Here is a 20,625-nt window from a genome sequence, read left to right as displayed (position 1 = left end):
CTACGCTTTTAACGCGAGTGAACAAAAGGTTAGAAGTACCTCACGGAAATTGCGATCGAGCCAATCGCGCTACGACTGGAATCGATCTGAAAAGATAGGTTGATTCCTTTCCCCATTCATGCGTGATTTTTGCCCTAAGACGTTGCATAGTGGTCTTTTGAAACAATATTTCTGTTCGCGACACCGGCTTACCACACATCATTTTAGCACCTACGTTATGCAAACCAAATAAGATTAAAATGGGCTTACCTCGTGTGCAAGTTACGAGCGCGCGTAGACTGTTGAACACCCGTTGAGAGCAAGCAGGCTATCCGTGTCCAAGCGCATACGTGGACCCAAACACAGGACAACTTCTTCGATGCCGCAGCGAGCAGAGTTTTGTACACGAAGTGAAAGACATCCAGCGCAAATATCTCCGCGCGATGACGGCAAATGACGAGCGCACAAGCGTACACAACACAGCGACAAATTCGGAACTTTGCCAATTCGAACGTGCCGAGACCCAAGCAGCGTAGCCATCCATCGTTTCTGTTCTTCGCTCCCGATACGTCAATCTCTCTTCCTTGGGGTCTTGCTCCACCCTTGAGTACAAATCAAGAGATATTTACGGCGAATTAACAACATTTACAACACGACTCGAAAAATGCCGGCTGACTAGACCACGACCTACTGAACTACAGACCTGCACAGATCTCCCTCCTCCAGCACGCCTGGTCTAGTTCGCCCCTTTTGCCGCTAGGAAAAGAACGTACGAACAGAGTGGCGCTAGTCATAACCTGTTCGCTGTCGTCTGCTTCTGCGATCTGTTCAGCACTGGTCTTGCCATTTCGGCAGGCACAAAGCGCTTGTTTTGGCGGTAAATGAATAAATTCACAAATATACAAAAGAAGACATATTTGCGAATGCTTTGCGTTTGAATAGCGAAACTAGAAGAGGATGAGCGGTGCAAGAAATGTAATCAACGAGCATAGGTGGTGTTACGTTTCGCCTACGACGCGCGGTAAAGCCAGCGCGGATGCAACGTACGCCGGAGCTTCGTTCCAAGCGGCGGACATTTTGGCTCGTTCGGAGCGGCCGCGAGCGCGCCCCGCCGAGCGCGTCCCGGCATGTTCAGTGCCACGTGTCTTTGTGTGTGCGTGTGTGTGTGTGTGCCCACGCTTGTCAAAGCGCGGCAGCCGGGGAGAGGAGCTCCCCCAGTGTGAAGCGAGGAGGTCTGATCGGCGCCGGCCCGTCTGATGCGTCACCTCCTTGTCCCAACGTGTCTCTCAGTCCGTCCGTCGCTGCCGTCACGTGGTGTCATCTCGTGACCTTCCCTCTTGCTCTCAAGTCCGAGAGTATAAGAGCAGCTGCCCCCGGACGCCAAGAGAGAGGCTCCGATTTCTTCTGTTGAGTAACGTGCTCTCCCGTCTCTCTACTTCGGTCGACCTGACCGCCCGCTCTTTGCGATGCTAGAATAAACAAGTTGTTCTGTTAGCAGTCGCCTCATGCTTTGCTGGGACCTTCGGATGCTTCCAGTGTGCCCCAGGCCGCCAGGCCAACGCTACCCTTGGGGCTTGCGACCCAGTTGCAATAACGGGCGTCAGCACTGAGATTCCAACAGCCGGTGCCATCGGTGAGGTTCAAACATCTGGTTGCCAGCGGTGGGATCGCGACAACGGAGGCCAGCAGCGAAGAAATGCGGTTGACTGTATGCTGAGCAGCACAACGACCATTCGGGAGCAGTGCAACGAGCCCTGTGTGATGACTGGTTGCCTGCAGCGGAACGACGGCGCTGAAATCTTGGCTGCGAGGTTTGGTGAGTGCGGGACTTTCTTCTTCTGAGTTTTGCCAGGCTTTTGTTAGTGTCAGAAACAGAGCTGGTAATTGTGGTTGTCGTTGCTGCCGGGTTAGTTTGCGGCAAGACAATAGTAGGCAGTAGAAAAAGCAGCATTCAGAGCAGCCATGGATTTGAAGTCGTTGCGCAAACCGAAATTGTTGGAGCTTGCAAGAGAGTTGGGTCTGGATGTCTCAGACAAACTCAGAAAACCAGAACTGCTAAGGGTTATTCTTGAGTTAGGAGCTGAGGATGACGAGCTGTCGGAATGCCTTGAGACCATTGAGGAGAGGGAGACTGCAAAAAGACAGGAGCGCGAACTTAAAGAGCAAAAAGATGAGCTTGAACGTAAAGAACAGAGAGAGAGAGATGAGCTTGAACGTAAAGAACAGAGAGAGAGAGAGATGAGCGCGAACGAAAAGAGCAGAAAGAAAAAGAACAGCGCGACCACGCTTTGGAAATGAAGCGTCTCGAGGTAGAGATGGAACGCGCTCGTAATGGAAGTCAGGCACACGGTGCAGGAGAACGAGTATTGTTTAAAATGACTGACCTGATGCGGCCGTTTAAGCTTGGAGAGGACATTGGTTTGTTCCTGGTTAACTTTGAGCGAACGTGCGAGAAGCAGGGGTTCTCTCGGTAAACGTGGCCACAGCGCTTGCTCACTTTGTTACCCGGCGAGGCGGCCGACGTAGTCGCTCGCTTGGAGAGAGAGGAGGCAGAGGATTTCGACAAAGTGAAATCGAGTCTGCTAAAAAAGTACAGGCTGTCCGCGGAGGCGTTCCGTCGGAAGTTTCGAGAAAATGAGAAAGGCAAAAGTGAGTCGTATACAGAGTTTGCCTACAGGCTTATGTCAAACATGCAGGAGCGGCTCAAAGAAGAGAAAGCGTTTGGTGACCACGAGAAAGTTCTGCAGTGTTTCGGGCTGGAACAGTTTTATAGTCGGTTACCTGAGAACGTGCGGTACTGGATCTTGGATAGGCCAGATGTTAGTACGGTGGCTAGAGCCGCTGAGCTAGCCGAAGAGTTTGTGACGCGTCGGGCTCGCGGAGCTAAGGACGGTCAAAAGGGTGAATTTGGCTCTAAGTTCGAGAGGCCGAAGTTCACGCCCATGAGAGCAAAGGGGGACACACGTAGTGCGGACGCGAGTGAAAGCAGTCCGACTGAACGTAAGGAGACGGCGGCAGCCGAAGCCGAACGCAGAAAGCGGTTCGAGGCGAGGCAAGCGCGCGTTTGTTATACGTGTCAGAAGCCGGGTCATTTTTCGGCGCAGTGTCCAGAAACAAAAACAAAAGTCGTGTTTTTGTCGTTATGCAGCTCTGACGAGAACATGAAGCTTCTCGAGCCTTACATGCGAGACCTCCTTGTGAACGGGAAAGAGTGCCGAGTGCTTCGCGATTCCGCAGCTACGATGGATGTAGTTCACCCCTCTTACGTAGAACCCGATATGTTCACGGGCGAGTGCGCATGGATCAAGCAAGCCGTGGAAGCTCACAGCGTGTGTCTGCCCGTAGCAAAAGTGCTTATTGAAGGTCCTTTCGGAGCACTTGAGACGGAGGCGGCAGTGTCATCTATGCTGCCCCCCCAGTACACGTACCTATTTTCGAACAGGTCCGATCACCTCCTGCGCGAGAAGGGGCTTTTGTTTGGTGAGGCTAGCGTTCAGGCCTTAACCAGATCGAAGGTTCGGGAGCTCGCTGCAAAGGCGGTAGTTGCGGGGCCGACGTTGTCGAACGATGAGAAAGGGTCAGAGGCGCAGCAAGGTGATATTCAGAGCACGCCCGAACTGAATAAAATTGAGCCTGTAGCGTTAAAGGCACCAGATACTGGAGAAGAAATTCCCGATGCGGGAAAGTTAGAAGAGCTATCTGCAGATTTGCTCATCGCGCCTACGTCAGACGGACTTAATAGGTTGCTAAAAGTCAGCCGGTCGGCTTTGATAGCCGAGCAAAAGAAGGATGGCAGCCTAGGGCTCTATTCTGGACACGCATGGCGGCTGCACGGCCGCCATTATCCGCCATGTTTACTCTCTGATTGGCTGTCGAGAGGTCACGTGTTTTGAAATTTGTGCCGGGAAGCGGAAGTATTGCAAAATGTAATTTTGCGTTTTCATCAAGATGACGAAACGTGACGTGGAGCTGCAAATGTTATGGACTAATACATTTTTTTGATCCTTGGCAGATATATTGTGATGTTAGCGCTTCAAAAAGAATGTGAGCGGTAGCGTGCAGAAGCCAGTGCAATGCATCTGCAATTGCGCGAATATGTGGTGGCGATTCAAGATATGCGCCATGCCAGCTTGCTGATTGGCTGAAGGAATATCTCATAAGGAGCGTCACAGGAAGGGCTGTTTCGTAAACGTCATTTTGACGACGCGTGACGTTTCGCAGGGCCGCCATTGCTGAGATTTTCCGCCATAATTTTTGCTGCGACGAGCCGCGCGAATTATGCTAATGGGAAGCCATATGCAATGGCAGCCGAGAGGAATGCGTATCGCCACATTTTCCCCGTCGTTTGGCGCCACGAAAATCTTTTGTTCATAACGCGTGCTCATAGTATTTGCATCGCTCTCGGGTGGTGTTGGCATTTGTGTTTGGGGCCATCGTTTTTTAAAAGAACGCGTTTATACGAAATAATATTGGTTGAATATAGCAAACTTTCAGCAATGTTGTCCACTTTTCACTGCTGGATTTCTATTGTAATCGAGATTAATGCCTTTTCGCACAATCAGACGTTATGACAACGGCCTTTTTCTAATTTATAAAAAGAAATGTACGCAAGGTGGCGCCTTGAAGTTTCCTCCCGCCTTTCCTCCCGCGGTGCGAGTAACTAGCGAAATGAACAAGAGATGGCAGCGCCGGCGCTTGCGTCGCGCTAGTGGTTATCTCTGGCGCCCGCAACGCTATCGGTGATATTCGGCCGTTTCTGAGCCAGCCGAGTCGGGCTGAGTCACTTGCGTTTCACGAAATAGCGATAACGTGGCCTAGAACGTGCGCGCATCACCACTGGTAGGTCGCGTATGTTGTCTCAAGCAAGAAAACAAGGGCATTGGCGCCAACATGCGATGACTCATTGCATTTTCCGGGGACACGCATCCTAGCTATTGAAGCAGACGACGGCTTGTACGCAGCAGACGACGGAAGCGCGAAGCGTTTTCGACGGAACAATCATACGCTTTGAGATAGCTGCTTTATTTTTACTGCGGAGGAAAACTGTTTTGCTTAACCGATAACGCTACATTCAGTGCCTTCATTTCAGTTTCTTAGGCGAAACGTCAAGTTGGCGTCACGTTACGTAAGCAAAACTGGGCCACCGGCGCCATTTTGTTTGCGTCGCGCCTACGTCACGCACCGAAGAAAATGGCGGAATGTCCAGAATAGCGCCCCTAGAAAACATACGCTGCATTGTCAAGGAAGGTATCGCCAAGAAAAATGCTCGCTTTGTGGAAAGAGGTGGGGTCCTGTACCGGAAGTACGTAGACCGCAGGGGAGTGGAGTTCAATCAGCTGATCGTGCCTCAGTGCTATCGTCAGGATCTGTTGCGCTTGTCGCATGGGGGTTCGTGGTCCGGACACCTAGGAGTTAAGAAAACTAAGGACCGTCTCTTGCAAGAGTACTATTGGCCAGGGTGTTTTCGGGACGCAGACCACTTTGTGAAGACATGCGACACCTGTCAGCGGGTCGGCAAACCAGGGGACAAATCGAGGGCGCCGTTGAAGTTGGTACCTATCATTACGGAGCCTTTTAGACGGCTTGTTATTGATACAGTGGGACCTCTGCCGGTAACAGCCACGGGGTACAGACACATTTTGACTGTGATCTGCCCAGCGACAAAGTTCCCTGAAGCAGTGCCGCTTAAAGAACTCAGCTCAGTTGAGATAGTCAATGCACTACTGTCCATATTTGCGCGAGTTGGTTTTCCTGCGGAAATCCAATCAGATCAGGGCGCAGTGTTCACTAGCGCTTTGACGACAACTTTTCTCGAAAGGTGTGGGGTAAGGCTGTTACACAGCTCAGTGTACCACCCACAGTCAAATTCCCTTGAGAAGCTCCACTCCGTCATGAAGCGCGTGTTGAGAGCATTGTGGTTTGAACAACAAACTGACTGGGAGCTGTTTCTGCCTGGGGTGATGTTTGCATTGAGGACCGCGCCGCATGCGGCTACAGGGTTTTCGCCAGGTGAGCTAGTGTACGGTCGCTCGCTGCGATCTCCCCTTCGCATGCTTCGAAACGGATCACTGCCCTCTCCAATGGCTGCGGACTATCTCTTTCACAAATGGCCGCCTCCTGCGCTGGAGCCTCGCTTTGCAACAACATTCCTTTGAGGTGCGTTACAAAAAGGGGAGTCTCAACGTAACGCCGATGGCTTAAGTCGAAGCCCCTAACGTGGGAATCAGCCTCAAAATTGTTTGTTATTGATGTTTTTCTTCCTGAGGCAGGATTTTTAACATATTGCTTTTGTGTAGTGTTTCAAAGTGATGATGTGCTTTCTAGTGCAATTCTCCAATTTGGGGACGCGTTCTGAGTGCTGCTAGACTACTGTAAGGAACTAGGCAGTAGTATTAAAGGGGAAAGAGCCTGGCATGGCTTAGTGAGGGTTGTGCCGTGCTTGCTGACTGAGCGGCTGAGTTTCGGCGTAGTTCTAACGCTTGCTGGGAACGAGAGAAAAATGAAAACTCTCCCGAAGTCACTTTGCAGTGTCCTCTGTGAACCTGAACGTGAGAACGAGGCCTTCTCGGTGCGCTGCGCTCAAGAAACGCCGAGGGACGACCGACTTCGGTTATGAGCATCATCGAGCGACATCCCTCCGGACAGCGGATGCAGTCCCCTGACCATCGGGATCTCCCTCCCCCGGCGGGGCGGTCTGTTACGTTTCGCCTACGACGCGCGGTAAAGCCAGCGCGGATGCAACGTACGCCGGAGCTTCGTTCCAAGCGGCGGACATTTTGGCTCGTTCGGAGCGGCCGCGAGCGCGCCCCGCCGAGCGCGTCCCGACATGTTCAGTGCCACGTGTCTTTGTGTGTGCGTGTGTGTGTGTGTGCCCACGCTTGTCAAAGCGCGGCAGCCGGGGAGAGGAGCTCCCCCAGTGTGAAGCGAGGAGGTCTGATCGGCGCCGGCCCGTCTGATGCGTCACCTCCTTGTCCCAACGTGTCTCTCAGTCCGTCCGTCGCTGCCGTCATGTGGTGTCATCTCGTGACCTTCCCTCTTGCTCTCAAGTCCGAGAGTATAAGAGCAGCTGCCCCCGGACGCCAAGAGAGAGGCTCCGATTTCTTCTGTTGAGTAACGTGCTCTCCCGTCTCTCTACTTCGGTCGACCTGACCGCCCGCTCTTTGCGATGCTAGAATAAACAAGTTGTTCTGTTAGCAGTCGCCTCATGCTTTGCTGGGACCTTCGGATGCTTCCAGTGTGCCCCAGGCCGCCAGGCCAACGCTACCCTTGGGGCTTGCGACCCAGTTGCAATAACGGGCGTCAGCACTGAGATGACGCCGCACAACGCCGCACAACCGCCCACCGCGTAGCAGACGAACAGGTTATAAAAGCGCCACCTACGGCAGTCGGTTGAACGAAAGTGGGCGCAAGCTGCTCCCATAGAAGCCGGATATCTGTGCAGGTCTGGAGTTCCAGTAGGTCGTGGACTAGACATGTGCATCTCCGTCTGCCACTCCAACGGACGCGCAGCGCGCCCTGCCCCCTGGTGCCGCACTCTGAGCGCGGAGAACCGAACAGAATCGGTTTCGTTTTCGCATTTGTGCTCTAGTTACTGGAACTGCAATGTAATTGCTTGACAATTAATTGAAATCTAAAAGAGGAGAACGCTTTCTCTCCCACAAGTTAGTGCGTTTTATACAAAGGGAGAGAGAATTCAAAAGGCAGAAAGGCAGAGAGGTCAACCAAAGCATTCGCTACTGGCGATAGCAAACCCCTGTGCTACAATGAAGTGCAAAGCAGTGCACTGCGATGCGTCCATAAGCTCGAGCACAGTGATAATTTAGGCGGGTTGGTGCATGTAATGAACGGGTAAATAATGAGTTGTGTCATAACATTACCCATGCATAAAGCACGTGGAACTAATGGTGTTGCATTCTAGGTCAAAAAGAAATAAAGCTTGAATCGTTACATCTCGACACTGGGCATTCTTTCTTCCCGAAATATTTTTTTCTTCTTTTTGACAGTATACACAGTACTAGCACGGTAATAGGTCCTTCATCTTCAGTCACCTTCCAGTAGTTTACATACATGTCGGTGCACGTTCGCGTTCTTTATTCTACCGTACAAGAACGAGCGCGCTTACCGGTCTTGTTTCAAGATGAAGCGCCAAATGTTTGCGATTACATCTTACTGCAAGAATTAACACATGAACAGTGAAGATTATGCGTAATCGATTTGTCTCAATGAATGGGCAGTTATTGTCAGAGACGAGATATTTTGTAAATATCATGGGAATGAGTTCAACCAACTACATTGCAGTTCAGCAGTGCCCTTTGACACTTGGGTTAATTGCTTGCCGCATTTGAAAATTTCCTCCGACCGTTGTACTTGGATCTATAGGCCGCCAGTCCCCTTCGATACCATTTATTGCCAAATCTAAACGCAGTTACGGTCATTATACCACTCCCTGCGTTTCTGTACTGATTTAGAGTGCGCACAATTTTTGGCGTATACAGAGCACCAATGTCATTCCCAGTGCACCAGCACCTGAGTGTCGCAAGCTTGTTTACGTATGCACGTATGTCCCTGGCTCTTCATTCACCTAAACATATATGCTGCGTTATTAACTACAAAACGCTTAATTTGAGAACATTGCGAGAACACGCATATATTTGTGCATATGATCAGCGTTACTAAGCCCATATGCGCGGCAAACTGCGACCGGAATAGAAGATGCGTATATATATTTATACGATCTGTTATTGCAGCTTTTGGTAGAAGGCTAGCTCTCACTTTTTGTACGCAACTTCATAATGCGTACAGTTTGCGTGTTCAATAAAGTATTGTTAGCTGAAACTTTATGAGTACGAGCGCTCATTCAGACAGTTTAAATTTTCTCACCATATACGGATGTTCACATAACAAAAATACGGAATTCTCTCTGTTTCTTCCAAAACAGTGTATAGCCGTTATATGATTACAGTGAAAATGTCCGTAAAGCTGAATACGGAGAGCACTTTCCGTATATTAACGGCAGATTTTGCCGTATTTTTGAAATATGACATACTTTCCGTATTTTTATCTGCAGTTCTCCGTATAATGACAGAAATCCCCCGTAAAATTACGGAAATTTTGTACAGTGTGGTTACATAAGCTGCAGTTGCTGCGAAGCGTAAGAAGTAGTCAGAGGTCTTTGAATGCTATCGCGTTTCACTTCGAAAGGCGAAGCCTAAGCGTCCTCCAGATTTTCTTTCCCGTTTCATTATTTTGATATGCCGTTGTGCATACTGCCCTCTCTTATGTACGTTAATTATCAGAAGCAGCTGAATTGCTCTGGAAGCTTAAGCGTTCACAGCAAGCACCTCTCCTGCAAGTAATTCACCGCTCTACTCTTATTTTTTGCTACATATTTCTGTGTCTTTTCCTCGCAATGAGGATTTCACACACATAAACGTCTTCAGAAGTGCCCCAAGTATGGCTGGACGATGTTGCAGAATGTGAAATTCGGTCTTCTCGCACCTGGTTCAACAATGTAACGTTGACGTGACCGCCGTCAGCTAAGTCATTTCTTATTCTGCTTCATTTTACCCCTGCTCTTTTCATTGGTACAATTTACCACTCTGACATGTCGATTGTCGTCTCTTTGTCGTCCAAGTCACCTTTGGGCGGTTGCATTGCAATGTTTCCATCGCGACGCTAAACCAAGCAGCCTACCTAATAAACTGAGCATTATTAACCTCGTAGAACGGACATGACATTTATAGTGGCTCAGTGGCATTGAGCAATAAATTGGCTCGACAGGTTCGAACCTTCTTAGGTTATATGCTACCTAACAGGCAGCGAAGGACCCCACACTACACACCCCACGCTACTCACGCCGCTAAGTACAGACAATTACAAGCCATCAGCATCGGTAACAGCCGCCACGAGGTCAGTGCCTACGAGAAGGCCCCCGACTACACGGTGAAGGGAATCATCAGGGGAAGCCCGTTGGAGGAAGACGCCAAGTCCATTCCCACCAACATCATTCACGCACGCAACCCCCGTGCCCTGGCACCCAAACGGCGCAGTAATACCAAGACGGTCATAGTGGCCTTTGAAGGACCACGAGTGCCCTCTTACGTCAGGTACAGCGGTTCCGTCCTTCGCTGCACCCTGCATCGCAAGCAAATCGACATGTGTCACTGCTGCGGGAGACTCGGTCGCCACATGGACGTGTGCCCCAATCTGCAGAACAAAGCGTGCCGTGGTTGTGATGTCCATAGGCACCGACCACCAGTGCTCCCCCCGTTGCAAGCTGTGCGGAGGAACATACATGACGGCGGATCGCAACTGCCGCGCAAGATACAAGACACCCTATGTCGTGACAAAGAGGCAATCGAAACGACATAGGGCAGCCGAGGAGGCAGAGGTGATCGCCAAATCCACGAGTCCCGCCTGCAAGCCCCGCTCGCGATCCAGGACCCGCAGCCGAGGCCGCTCTCGGTCCCGGAGCCGCACCCCAGATCCCCGGCAGCAGGAGCACCAACGTCGGTCTCGCAGCCGCACCCCCAGAAGGACCCTAACGAGAGACACCGAGACCACCGAGAAGGTGAAGCAGGCAGATGCGGTCACGGGAAAACGAGCACCAACCGCGAAGGCTGGCGACAAAACACCAGCTAAAACAGACACGGAGATAACTAAATTAACACGGGTGATACAAGCGCTGCAAAAGCAAATAGAACAACACATGCAGACAAAGTTTCGCGCCAGAGACGACCTCATACAACAACTTCAGCATGCCGTGAAAAGCGGTACCCATACAGAGGCCATGCAGGAAACTCAAGAAGAACCCATAGAGGAGGTCGTATGCCCCAACCCTAAACGCAGACCCACTCCCACACAGGCCACACAAGCCACGCAGGGAACAGAAGAGGAACCCATAGAGGACGACGAGGTCGTCCCCGATACTAAACGGAGACCCACTCCCACCCTTACAGAGGCAACACGACGCAAGCGCACGCGCGCAGCAATACGCGACGTGCGAATAGATGCAATCGAGGGTCGCTTAAGCAATCTCGAGGAACCCATCATCGCGTCCATCACGCGTACCATCCAGCGGAGCTTGGAAAGCGTTCGCCTCAGATTGTCCAGATTAGAAGCCGCGAACAGCACGATCGTACCATCGCATAGGGAAGCGGCGCAACACATGTAACATATAAACATGGCCCGACACCCATCGAAACAAAAACGAACGATATAGCGGTGAAACTGCAGAAGTTACCAAAACAAACGAGCTCACTTACAACAATACCTGAAAACGATCCCCGAACGCCCAGACGCCATCACACTAAAAGAAACGAACGGTCCCGCCGAACTCGCGGGGTACCAGTCTATAACAGGCAAGGTAGAGAAACCAAGCGCCACCACGCTGCTCAAGCGAGCGGACACAGCTATCGAACACGTCCCCGAAATCAGAGACATTGAAAATGTCCTCGCACAACTAATTCCACCACGCAATACGGGCAACAGGATCTTCATACTCAACGTCTACAGCAGTCCCAGATGCCGCCAGCCCCGCTTCCATGTCCTCTTCAAGCAGGCAATCGACGTCACCCAGGGGCAACAGCTGTTCATTAGGGGAGGGTGGGCGACTTTAACGCGATGCACACGCCGTGCGGTTGCAAGCACGATCACCCAAAGGCACAAGTCTATGGGCAACGGCGCAATACGCCGAACTCGAGCTGGTTACCGACCCCGCGGCACCAACAAGGCAGGGCAACAGCGTCAGCACTTACACGACGCCGGACCTTACACTGTAAAAAATTTCCGTAATTTTACGGGGGATTTCTGTCATTATACGGAGAACTGCAGACAAAAATACGGAAAGTATGTCCTATTTCAAAAATACGGCAAAATCTGCCGTTAATATACGGAAAGTGCTCTCCGTATTCAGCTTTACGGACATTTTCACTGTAATCATATAACGGCTATACACGGTTGGGGGAAACAGAGAGAATTCCGTATTTTTGTTATGTGAACATGCGTATATTGTGAGAAAATTTAAGCTGTCTGAATGAGCGCTCGTACTCATAAAGTTTCAGCTAACAATATTTTATTGAACACGCAAACTGTACGCATTATGAAGTTGCGTACAAAATACGAGAGCTAGCCTTCTACCAAAAGCTGCAATAACAAATCGTATAAATATATATACGCATCTTCTATTCCGGTCGCAGTTCGCCGCGCATATGGGCTTAGTAACGCTGATCATATGCGCAAATATATGCGTGTTCTCGCAATATTCTTAAATTAAGCGTTTTGTAGTTAATAACGCAGCATATATGTTTAGGTGAATGGAGAGCCGGGGACATACGTGCATACGTAAACAAGCTTGCGGCACTCAGGTGCTGGTGCACTGGGAATGACATTGGTGCTCTATACGCCAAAAATTGTGCACACTCTAAATCAGTACCGAAACGCAGGGAGTGGTATAATGACCGTAACTGCGTTTACATTTGGCAATAAATGGTCTCGAAGGGGACTGGTGGCCTATAGATCCAAGTACAACGGTCGGAGGAAATTTTCGAATGCAGCAAGCAATTAACCCAAGTGTCAAAGGGCACTGCTGTTCTGCAATGTAGTTGGTTGAACTCATTCCCATGATATTTACAAAATATCTCGTCTCTGACAATAACTGCCCATTCATTGAGACAAATCGATTACGCATAATCTTCACTGTTCATGTGTTAATTCTTGTGGTAAGATGTAATCGCAAACATTTGGCGCTTCATCTTGAAACAAGACCGGTAAGCGCGCTCGTTCTTGTACGGTAGAATAAAGAACGCGAACATGCACCGACATGTATGTAAACTACTGGAAGGTGACTGAAGATGAAGGACCTATTACCGTGCTAGTACTGTGTATACTGTCAAAAAGAAGAAAAAAATATTTCGGAAAGAAAGAATGCCCAGTGTCAAGATGTAACGATTCAAGCTTTATTTCTTTTTGACCTAGAATGCAACACCATTAGTTCCACGTGCTTTAGGCATGGGTAATGTTATGACACAACTCATTATTTACCCTTCATTACATGCACCAACCCGCCCAAATTATCACTGTACTCGAGCTTATGGACGCATCGCAGTGCACTGCTTTGCGCTTCATTGTAGCACAGGGGTTTGCTATCGCCAGTAGCGAATGCTTTGGTTGACCTCCCTGCCTTTCTGCCTTTTGAATTCTCTCTCCCTTTGTATAAAACGCACTAACTTGTGGGAGAGAAAGCGTTCTCCTCTTTTAGAATTCAATTAATTGTCACGCAATTATATTGCAGTTCCAGTAACTAGAGCACAAATGCGAAAACGAAACCGATTCTGTTCGGTTCTCCGCGCTCAGAGTGCGGCACCAGGGGGCAGCTCGCGCTGCGCGCAAGGTCGATCCAAATAGGTCGCGAAGCTTCGGGCGAAAAGCGGTTCAGTACAGATTGTCACCGACATCAGCATGGGGGGTTATGGGAGCAGCGATTGAAGCGCGACTAGGTTTGGAGGGAACAAACATTGGGAAAGAAAAACGCGTTTTTTAATTCAAACGAGACACACTTAGATTGATTCAACGAAAATAAAATTCCTATTAAATTTTACATATTCGTGATAAATTAAGAAAATACGTTTAATTTTTATATTATTAACAAATGCATTTCTTTTCGGCGCCCATCGCTACAGGGGGCGTTGACGCCACTATCACTCGCAGTGCAATGCACGTCTTGAAATGGACAGAAAGGCGCACTCGTATCACCTGTTGAAATACGCCCCTCTCACAATTTGTGCTTTCTTGCTTGTCGAAGTTTGTCTGAATTTGGTGACGCGGGTAGCTTCACTGCTTCTTAATCTATTCAGTCAAAAGTAGTGAGTTACGACCGCCAGATAATTGTGTAGTTGTTTTCGTGCGACTGCGCTGGCCGATGGGCTTGGCATCCGACGAAAAGGATCAGCAGTCTACACCTAACGCTTTCGTCGGCCTCCAAAGAATGTATGTTCCATATCTTCTGTGCAGGGATGCGATTTCGACAACCGTACGGCTGGCCTTCTCCTGCATCGCTTTCCACGCTGAAAGCTCGAAACGCCCATCAAGCCGAATGGCGGGGCATTTGAATATATAGCTCCAAAGAAAGAACAACAAAACAAATTTCGCGCCTTCGAAAACAAAATGACGTCACTTCTGCTTTTAACGGACATGGCGTCACGTTATTTTTTCTTCCGCCGGAAGTGTTCCCACCACATACAGATGGCGCTAAGCCCCATGAACCGGCGATGGACCGCCATGTTTTGAACGTATGGGCGCCTATGGAAGCTTCGCTACCAGGTACATTTACCTTGCTGCGCGTCCGTTAGGAGTGGCAGACGGACAGCACATGTGTAGTCGGCCGGCATTTTTCGAGTCGTGTTGTAAATGTTGTTAATTCGCGGTAAATATCTCTTGATTTGTACTCAAGGGTGGAGCAAGACCCCAAGGAAGAGAGATTGACGCATCGGGAGCGAAGAACAGAAACAATGGATGGTTACGCTGCTTGGGTCTCGGCACGTTCGAATTGGCAAAGTTCCGAATTTGTTGCTGTGTTGTGTACGCTTGTGAGCTCGTTATTTGCCGTCATCGCGCGGAGATATTTGCGCTGGATGTCTTTCACTTCGTGTACAAAACTCTGCTCGCTGCGGCATCGAAGAAGTTGTCCTGTGTTTGGGAGCACGTATGCGCTTGGACACGGATAGCCTGCTTGCTCTCAACGGGTGTTCAACAGTCTACGCGCGCTCGTAACTTGCTCATGAGGTAAGCCCATTTGAATCTTATTTGGTTTGCATAACGTAGGTGTTAAAATGATGTGTGGTAAGCCGGTGTCGCGAACAGAAATATTGTTTCAAAAGACCACTATGCAACGTCTTAGGGCAAAATTCACGCATGAATGGGAAAAGGGATCAACCTATCTTTACAGATCGATTCCAGTCGTAGCGCGATTGCCTCGATCGCAATTTCCGTGAGGTACTTCTAACCTTTTGTTCACTCGCGTTAAAAGCGTAGAATAAAACTGCGTTCAGTTGAGCTCTTGTATTGACGCTTGTATTGGCTTGAGAGCATACTGTATCCGATACAAGAACTTCTGTTAAAATACGGAAATAAACGTTCGAGGCAATAGCAGTCGCTCACTACCTGTGATCGTTACTTTCTTGCTTGGGTGCACGTTTTAATTGTGACCAGAAAAAAACGTCTTGCTGCACCGTTTGCGGTGCAGCAAGACGTGTTCCTTCGAATGATGTCTGGGCAGTCAAGGCATTCGTGCCACTAAGCAAGCAGTAAACGGGGTATCAGTGCGAAAAAATTTGGACATACAAGAGAAGCGAATGGTATCATCATAGACTCTTTTATTTGACGAATAATTCAGTTGTATTACTAAAGCGGAGAGTGGATATGCATGAAAGTCAGATTGTATTGATACTCAGCAAAAACAAGGTAACTTATCATTACTAATCAATCCTTTTCTTTTACTGAAAGGCAAGTTGCTGTTGTGCTGGAGCTGAGAAGAGGTCTGCTGCCTGCAATGGGTCCATCTCTCTCAAGTTATTGCAGTATTATAGCTCTCAAGGTGAGTGGATTTTTATGCGAAGCATATTACGAGGGCTCAACCCAGCTCCTCAGGCGCGGCGGTGACCATGAAATCACGTGACACCGTGACGTCACGACAGAGGAGAAGTGGCTTTGGCTCAACGCTTGCAAGACGGGCTGGGTGGGAATCGAACCAGGGTCTCTGGAGTGTGGGACGGAGACGCTACCACTGAGCCACGAGTACAACGCTTCAAAGCGGTACAAAAGCGCCTCTAGTGAATGCGGTGTTGCCTTAGAAACGCGCTGTTTCTAAGGCGTGCGTCTCTTGCTCAGGCGCACATTTCGTTGCCGCGCCGAACGCTGCTTTGCTCGACGCTCACCGCGTCCAATGCGGGGCGCGTAGTCGCTGCCCTGTAGCCCATTGTCTTACACCCCTTGGCGGGTCGACGGGAACGCTGTCGCGTTCCACTCTTGAAGGCGAAGAAGTAATGCATGAGTTGTTTCTTCGTCTAGCCGAACCAAATATAGCCAAGCAACAGCAGTTCACCAGGCTAAACAGTGGTTCAACAACTAAAATAAAGGCTAGTATGCTTCGCATCCTGGGCTTAACCTTACCTAAGCCACAGCCATTTTTTTTCTCATAGCTATTTGCCACCTGAATCATGACCGTTTACTTAGCTGTGTAGGTGATCACTGTTAGTGACATTGGAGTGCTGGTGGACCAGCACTCCTCTATGATTGCAACGCATATGACAGAGTGCAGCTGTGGCAGTATGCAAAGGTGTTAATCTATAAGCCAAATTAGGTTATTTGAGGTAATATGTTAATATATTGATGATATTGGATTGTGGTCTAGCAGGCAAAAATGCTAAACAAAAAGAAATTTTAATTTGCACTTGGTAAGATGTGCAAGCAATTCAGGCTGTTATACATGAAATGGGACATTTGTAGATGTCTTCTACAGTGCTGCAGTCCTGAATTGCTTCAGAGTTGAGTGATACCACTATAATTTCTCTGTAGAGCATGCAGCACAGTTTAGCATTGGGGGAGGCTGGTATCAACAGGCGTCTACTTACTGTGAAGTTCAAATGAGGTGTTACTGTTAGGGTGACTATATATAATTTATGGTTTAATTCTAGTCTTGTGTTAGGCAGACATAGTTTACGCATTTGGTTAAACAATAGAGATGTAATATCTATGTATACAAGTATTACCCATTCATTTATGCCATTTAGACAATGGCAGAAATGCGTGGGTAATACTTGTGTACATAGACAATACATCACTATTGTTTAACCAAGCGGTGCCCCTGCGTGCTAAATTTTACAGGGCTATTATTAAGTAATGTCAGCTTTTGTTGTAACATTAAGGCACCTTTTATATTATTACAGATTACCACCATTGTGCACCATCATAGTGTCATATTTACACTAAATGTTTGCTATAAAACTATAAACTATAAAACTACTATAAAACTTTTATAGTTTTATAGTAGTTTATAAAGTTCATAAACTTTATAAGTTTATGTTTATAAGTTTAAAAGTTTATAAACTTTTTATAGGTTTATAAACTATAAAACGACTTTGCTATAAAACCTGGCACAGCGGTGCATCATGACATTTTTTTTATAGTTTCTGGCCTCAGAATGCACTTCACGTTATATTCTTGTTTGCAACAAGACTATAATGCAGGTTTCTCTCATTATGTTTTGTGGCACTTCAAACTGCGGCGAGCTAAGCCACTGGGCAGCAATACTGGATACGCTACTGCGTGTGGAGCTGTCTTCAAACACACACAAGGAATACATCATTGCTTTTTAGCACAAAACAACGGACACAAGAAAGACGACAGAACAAGGCGCTACTCTCAGCTGACATCACTTTATTGCGTCCCTCCTTTGTAGACAGCAGAATCTAGAAGAACATTTGCTGTGAACACCATGTGCAGGAACCACCAACATCTGATCAAAAAAGCACACTCATTCTACAGAATCCAAAAAAAAACCATATTGAGCACTTTACAAGGTTAAAGAAAGCACACTAATGCACTGTGACCCCAATGACTGTATCAAGAAAACTTCCGATAACTCTCTGGCGGTGGTATCACGGCTCTTTTTTCAAAATCGTAGCATCACGAAACATTGCGAACCTAAGCGATCCATACCAACAGGCACAGGTTCCCATTTGGCTCAACATTGTAAAATATGGAAGTGCAAACCATGTTTCGTGATACTACGATTTTGAAAAAGTGCTGTGATACCACCGCCTGAGAGTTGTCGGAAGCTTTCTTCATACAGTCATTGGGGTCACAGTCCATTAGTGTGCCTTCTTTAACCTTGTGCAGTGCTCAATATGGTATTTTGGATCCCGTCGCATTAGTACGCTCTTGTGATTGGTTGTTGGTGGTCTCTGCACATGGTGCTCACTGCGGATGTTCTTCTACATTCTACTATTTATAAAGGAGCGACGCAATAAAGTGATGTCAGTTGAGTGTAGCGCCTTGTGCTGGTCGTCTTTCTTGTGTCCATTGTTTTGCGCTTAACAAAGTATTTATGGATTCACACCAACTAGTCCGCCAACACATTGTGTTGCGGGCACTTCTGAAGTACTGTCTGTCCTATAACCTTGGTGGCATGGAAGCGCCGTCCACTTCTATGCGTTGCTTTCTGTTTCATTGTGGCATCACATCACATTTTAATCATAATGTGTATGCACTTTTTCCAAGAGACCCATATTCCTATCCTTGTGTTATATTTGCTGTCGCATTATTTATGTGCAAATGACCAGTGCTCCAAGCTCCATTTTATCGCAAAGTAAACTACTGGTACCTAACCAGTTCTGTATATCAGAAAACTAAAGCTGAACTGCCGAACAGTACCAAGCGGCAGCCTTAGTGCAGTGTCAAGTAGTCAGACTTTATTGGTCATGCAGAGGCACACAGGATAGCTCTTTATTACTTGCTGAATAATTAAGCTGTGTGAAAACTGAGTATTTATGTAGCTTCAACCACATGCTATTGGTCATTGCTCCTGCCCTCATCAAATGTAGAAGATTATCACGGCATTTCCTATTCTCTTTTTCCTTAATACAGTGGGATTACTGCATGCGTAAGTAGGAAACGGATCACATAGGCAATCAAAAGCGAACATTGTGTAAACTTGGAACATTGATTGTACAGTTTGATGACCCAGAATAAGTAGAAATACACCATAAATGATTGACAATTAGCTTTTACTTGACACAGGGCTAAAGCATACAGTAAGCATACTGTATGCTCATATGGTGTCACATCAATTTAAATTTTAGTGTAGCTTTAAAGTGTACGCTTCTATTGTTGCATTCTGTCAGAGGAATGGTAATGTTTCGCGTGTATAGCAACTAGACTGTCTACATACAGAAGTAAAAATGTGTGAACTGTATTTTTTAATGATTTGATAGAATGTGTAGCACAATAAAGCCATACAATCAACGCACAGTGATGTGACTTTCTCTGCACATGTTGCAGGTTCAAAAAAAGTATGGTGGAGGCTGTTGCCAAGGTTCCGACCAGAAAAGACAGCCAGTATAAAAGGGTCCACGCCACTGATCTCTACTACAGGGGATGAACAGCACATCGAGCGCCCTCGACTGAAGCTGGCCTTGTCCCGGAAGTTGGTGCTTGACAACTTTGCGGCAGCACTTTGTTGCACGGGTGTGTAGCATTTCTTCCCCTAACATGCCTGCCTGATGTGCCATAAACTACCCAAGCAGTTTTTCGAGGTGTCCAGAATTTTTCCATTGTAGTGTCTACAGTGTCGCTAACATAAGTGGCGTGCAATGGAAACACTGGTAAATCAGAAAAAACTTGATGTAAGAGAACACTATCGTATACGGGTTCAGATTGTCATAAAAGTGCTTACCAGACATGTAGAGACCTCCTAAAATGTGAAAAACCACAAAGAAAAGTTTTTCGGCAGCAATATTATCTGATCGCACGCACTAGTTAGTCCACCATATGCCCCGCTTCCAGGACAAGCGACTGCATGACATCGCATTTCCACTGGCTTCACCTGCATCCGGTGCGGTGTGCTGCATCCAGCGAAACATGTTAGAAATCAGTGGTGCACAGTGTTTTCTGTCCCCTTTCTCGACACCTACTGAACACATGTTAAACTGTTTCCAAAGCAGACAAACAGAGGGAAAGGGTTCTGAACACATTGCATTTTAAAGTGGCTGGTACTGGGTAACGCAAGTACTGTGGCATAGTAGATTTGCACCAGGCAACCTGGGTGCCCAAAAAGGCTGCTGTTTGCTTGCAAATGGCCAACATATTGTGAGCATGTTGAAGTTCTTTTTTTATTCTCATCGCTTATTTAGCTTTCACAACTGAAGAAGCCTTGGAAGCATGAAACACTTCACAAAACCAGCGTCAATATATCGTGTCTGCATCACAATTTCATGGCTGCATGAGTGAACCCTCTGGTTAACATGTAAGAGAGTTCATGATGTTTGCCATGCATTATCCACTTTATTTACAGGTCAACCCTATCCAATATCGCTTACATCGTGCATAGGTAAAGCAATGGAACACGTTATTCTTAACAGACTCACTAGATACGTCGAGCAAAATGACATGCTCCCGTATAACATGATCGGTTTCCGCCCCGGACTATCGACTCAGGACGCCATGCTCCTGATCAAACACCAGCTCATACACGTTAGCCCGGTGCACGTGAGAGCGATTCTGGGACTAGACGTCGAAAAAGCTTTCGATCGCATACAGCACAAGGCCATCCTCGAGGTCCTGTCCGAGCTGGGGTTGGGCGAGAGGCTATACAGTGTAGTCAAGGCGTTTTTGGGCGGTAGGCAAGCAAGCCTCACGCTAGGTGAACTAAAATCAAAGGTGATGAACCTGGGAAACAGGGGCACCCCGCAAGGGGCCGTACTTTCGCCCATGCTATTTAATCTAGCAATGACCAGAGTCGCGAGGAAACTGGAGAGCATAGAAGGTATACACTTTGCAATATACGCCGATGATATAACCATATGGAGCGCCAACGGTAACGTAGGCCAAACGGAGACCAGACTGCAAGAGAGCATACACGCCGTGGAAAGC

General features: G+C 47.9%; 1 protein-coding gene across 5 annotated transcripts in view; it reads right to left on the bottom strand.

The window, feature by feature from the left end:
* The window catches only part of LOC135916975 (probable chitinase 10), a 185,974-nt gene that overhangs the window by 155,534 nt on the left and 9,815 nt on the right, over positions 1–20,625 (bottom strand). The window lies entirely within an intron of this gene.

This window comes from Dermacentor albipictus, chromosome 1, assembly GCF_038994185.2.
Source record: "Dermacentor albipictus isolate Rhodes 1998 colony chromosome 1, USDA_Dalb.pri_finalv2, whole genome shotgun sequence".
NCBI lineage: Eukaryota > Metazoa > Arthropoda > Arachnida > Ixodida > Ixodidae > Dermacentor > Dermacentor albipictus.
The sequence above is the reverse complement of the archived record's forward strand: the minus strand, read 5'-3'. Positions and strand labels throughout refer to the sequence as shown.